The sequence below is a fragment of the Oreochromis aureus genome, linkage group 23 (assembly GCF_013358895.1).
Source record: "Oreochromis aureus strain Israel breed Guangdong linkage group 23, ZZ_aureus, whole genome shotgun sequence".
Taxonomy (NCBI): domain Eukaryota; kingdom Metazoa; phylum Chordata; class Actinopteri; order Cichliformes; family Cichlidae; genus Oreochromis; species Oreochromis aureus.
Genome location: NC_052963.1, coordinates 2,661,678 through 2,666,502, shown reverse-complemented (window position 1 = coordinate 2,666,502; position 4,825 = coordinate 2,661,678). Strand labels below are relative to the sequence as shown.

The 4,825-nt window shown below is 41.2% G+C and overlaps 1 long non-coding RNA gene across 1 annotated transcript in view; it reads left to right on the top strand.

Moving 5' to 3' along the window:
- The window catches only part of LOC116325942, a 19,539-nt gene extending 16,875 nt beyond the window's left edge, over positions 1–2,664 (top strand). The window contains exon 4 of the long non-coding RNA XR_004199888.2: positions 1,407–2,664. This is a non-coding gene — a long non-coding RNA (uncharacterized LOC116325942). The remainder of the gene's footprint in view (positions 1–1,406) is intronic.
- The last annotated feature ends 2,161 nt before the right edge of the window (positions 2,665–4,825 follow it).

Below are 4,825 nucleotides of genomic sequence, written 5' to 3'. Positions count from 1 at the left end.
TGTGGTGCCTACTGATCCAGAAAAATAAAACAAGAAACAAACAATCGACAGCCGCAGCAGTCTGTCTGTCGCATTTAAAACAGTTTAAAATTCAGTGACGTGTCGGGTCCTTTGCCCGCAGCCAGAAATCCACTTGGTAAAGCAGCAGCTCGGTACTCTGTGAATAAAAGGCAGGAGATCACTTATGCTGGACAGTAAAACACAGGAATATTCCTCAACTGAATTGTTTTGTTACCTGTCCACAAGTTCGTGTCACACCCTAATAAATGTGGGTCAGTGGCGATGAAGTCCACTATACCGTTCTCACGGGAGCAATGTTTCCCACCGTTCTAACAGAAGTTTAGGGGAGGACCCATATCAGACTTTCATAGACAGAAGTTAACACCAACTTGCCCAACTTGGACCACACACTTGCAGCTTCAGGTTTGCTGAGGAATACCTAATTGCCCACACCTGCGCTTATGAAAGGAGCACAGACCAGCTCCGCCCACCAGGGGCGGTTCCAAGTCTCCAGGTCTCACCTGTCACACTTATATGCACAATTTTCTTCTTTCCCAAAAAAAAGAAGGAAAAAAGAGAACCATAAGAGTTCAAAGTCAAAGAGACGAATAGTCCAGGGGGCGCCTGGCCACTGTGCAAAACTGAGGAGCTGAGACTAGAAACAGGGAAGCAGCTTTGGAAGTTCGGCTGGGAGGCTGGAGGCGCAGATAGTTGATCTCCAGGCTGACTAAAGACCAGACAGGGCAGGATCAGACTTGGGTGAAAGCGATGCGGGGATCTCTGGCTTGGGTGCACACACTGGCGCTGGGGAAGCCGATCCAGGCTCTGTTCCAGATGCTGAAGGCAATATGGAAGCCGGTGGCAGCTATGTGGAGTTCACAGGTGGCAGCGTGAGACCCTGCAGATTGGGAGGATGCTCAGCCATCTCCTATGATGACTGGGGCTGTGCAGGGCACAGTGAAACCAGACAGACACAGGAATATGAGCAGGGAATCAAAGTATGACAAAACATGGAGACTAGCTAGACTACAACAAGAGACGGTGATGACAAGATACAGACCAGAAACGAATGTAACAAAACAAAAACCAGGAACTTGAAATAACAGATGATCTAATAACTAAGTTAAGACAAACTGATGCAGAGCTAGAATATGAAAACCTGTTAAATGCAAAAGATTGAAACACAAAACCATAATAAACTCAAATCTGCTTCAAAGACCCAGGATCATCTGTATGTGTATTTGAGAGTTTTAAATGCTGCGTAAAGGTAAGGAACGATAACAAAAAAAGCAAATGTGTTAAGATAGATTAAATGAATCTCTAAATCAATGTATGATTATATGTCTGCTCATTAAGTATGTTCACATGCTCACTTTAAGCGTATACTTTGTGTTTCATTATTCTAGGAGCTTCGTTCCGTCAGTGCATGAACATGGCGGTGTGTCAGGGCTTCATTAAGACACCTGGTGTGATCGCCCTATGCTGCAGCACCGACCTTTGCAACTGATCCTCTTCATTTAATCTCAGGATCATATGATCGCTGATCACTGATTCCTAAATCAAGACTGGACGTTGTTAGCTTCATATCCTTCTTACACTGCTTCCAATCAAGTGCACTTCTGTTTGCTTTCTCTTTAATGGAATGGTATTTGTGTGTAGCTCTGTACAAGTGCCATTTAATTTAGACCTGACACAAAAGATCAAATAAACCAGTGAGCTTTGACTCTTAATGTCACTAGATGGCAGTGGCGCAGTATACAACACAACGAGCCGCTGCTGCATATATATGTGTGTTTTCATATGTGTGTAAGAGCTTTATTAAAAGACAAATAGTGAAGCGGAGTGACATTTTGATATCTGAGTTTGACGTCTTTTTTCTTCACATGATGAATTTAAATGACAAGCGGTGGGGTTTATCACTTATTAAAGCCAGGTCGTTTCACCTGAGGTTTAATAATGGATTATACTGAGCTGAACATATGCAAATGCGACACATTTTTCAGTCACAGGCAAAGATCAGCTGAAAGAGAGATAAATGTGTTCTCCTCCGAGTGGGTTGCTTGCATGCCTATGAGCTGATGGCTTGGCTTGTCACTTGTAAGAGTAATGTAGCATCAAAAGGCTATTGTATTAGTCAGTCTGTAAATCTGATACAGTGCCAACCAAATTTAATATAGAGGAAGAAACCTCTCTGCTGAAAGAAGCTCTGCTAGATGTGAGACGGGCATTCTGTGCAATATTAGAAATATTACAGTCTGAGCAATGCATAAACATCAACTGAATCACATATGGCGAATGACAAATATTTGAAGCCTGTCTCTCTCTATACACTGATCTCAGTTAATTCAATTAATAATTCAGCGATTCCCAATCACAGTGCAGTGGATGCTCCTTTGGGAATAGCTTCTCCCTTGAGACTGTGAATACATCTGTATAAGCTTTGTGCAGTTGGACTTTTTTTCTTTTCTTTTTTTAACTCGTTCAGTCTTTGTCAGGCGGCTAATGGTCCAGTCATCAACTCTGAAAAAACCCCCTTCAGATCTCAACATAATACGTAATAAATAACTTTGGCTTTTCTCCTGTTTCATGGTCGGTGTATGCAACTGCTTTATCTGTTTGTTATTCCTCATAACAAGATTTACATAATAAACATGTTTTATTTTATTCCTACTAAGACTTAATTTGTGTATCACAATATTTGTCTCACAGCTGCATCTGATTTACAGGTTACCATTCCTGGCGGTGGCTTGCTTTTAGATCACAGTGGTATTGTATTACTGCCTGCTCCTGTTGCTATGCACAGATGTGTTTTTCAGTAGTTTAATCTGTGTAGCTCATGCAATTACAAAACTTTATAAAACTTCTATATTCATAGTGTAACCTTCATGTCCTTCATCTGACTGTCAAAGAGACGATCGTGGCTCAAGAGTTGGGAGTTCGCCTTGTAATCAGAAGGTTGCCGGTTCGAGCCCCGGCTTGAACAGTCTCGGTCGTTGTGTCCTTGGGCAAGACACTTCACTCGTTGCCTACTGGTGGTGGTCAGAGGGCCCGGTGGCGCCAGTGTCCGGCAGCCTCGCCTCTGTCAGTGCGCCCCAGGGTGGCTGTGGCTACAATGTAGCTTGCCATCACCAGTGTGTGAATGGGTGGATGACTGAATGTGTAAAGTGTGTAAAATGTGTAAATCTATACAAATACAGACCATTTACCATTACCTAACGCAGGGCGACATGTGAACGACAGTGTATTTATTTACAGTGAATCCTCAACAACAGTTCAGAAAGCTCCAATCAGCAGCAATAGTCAAGTCTTCTTAAAGGTTTACTCTGATGAGAAAGGCGGGATTTCCTCTCATTACATCTGAGAGACGGTAAAAAGTCTTAACATCCAGCCTTTTATGTTTAAAATGATACAAAGTGCTATAACAGAGCTTATCTGTATTTTTCATTTTGCTAATAGTGAATAATATATTTTTAATTAGAGATATAAATGAAACTGCAAGTATGATTAACATGTTAAATGAGAAATGCAGTTTGGTAATGAAATGTTTTAATATGTAGATTTTGTGTGCACAGACATGTTACAGCTTCGACAATAGTTAATCATGCTTAATTTCTTAATACTGATCAAAGTATAATCAAGTTTAATCAGTATGATGAATAAGAAAATCTAATCTATAATGATGACTCTAATAAAAGGCCTCTCACTGACAGGTAAACATAGAAACAGCCTTGGAGGTGTGAGTGTGTGTGTGAGGAACTAAGGGAGGGGAAGTGAGACACTGATCTGAAAGAATGTCTGACTTCTTAAAAGTATGATTTAATGAAAGAAACAGTGTTGAGTATATTGTTATGAGCAAACACAGAGTTTTGTAGAGAAAAAAACGAGAGAAAGTATTTTTTATGTATTTGAATCAAAAACAGAATTATGCTAAAATGGATGTTCATGTGTGAGAATGAGCTCATTAGACATCTGCAGTAGCTGAGGACAGATTGCATAAACTAAGGTGCTGGGCATCGGGTGATTAGATGTCAATAATGTGATTAAATGTCACAGTGGTTGAGGTCCAGAAAGAGTTGGGAAAAAGTTCGGTGAAGAAGACCATATGGTTCTTTGTCTTCTGCGAGATGATCATTTCAGAAGATTGGAACAAATATGTTCACAGCTGAAAATTCCAGCAGAGATGCCAGAGGACTCAACCGCTGCCCAAACTGTGAACCTGCAAATTCATTCTGTATTTTTATTTATCTTTTGGCTGACTTTAGCTGTGTGAGATTATAGAATAAGAGAGGTTTGGATTTCCAATCAGCTCAGCACACTCGATAAGTGCACCTTTGGATCCAGGTGTGCTTATCCTCTCCAACCTTTCTGTTCACAAAGATCAGAACAAGGTCAGCATTAGCTCAGAGTACTGTAATTAGATACCGTATTTTTTGAACTATAAGGCATATTACTGTCCGTGTTGGTGATGTGTTCTGGCTGGATCTTCTTTTCAGTGATCTTATTCTTGCAGTAGGTGCAGAAAATGGCCAGCTTTTCTTCGTAATCCTTTGGCAGTTGCTGTGAGAGGGTAGTTCTTGTGCGGATGGAGAGATTACGCCTTTTCAAAAAACAGAAGCACCAAGAAGGACCGCCTCGAAAATGACATGCTACCACTGTTGCCTTGAGTCGAATACAGACTGTAGAGATGGTTCTGCTTGCTGTTCTCTGTTCAATAACCCACTGTTCAATGTTGTCCTCTAACTGTGGCCATCTCACTTTGGTCCCTCGGAAACTCTGTTTGATCTTCTTTGCTTGGTGCAGGTCATCTTCTTCCTTCACTTCTGTA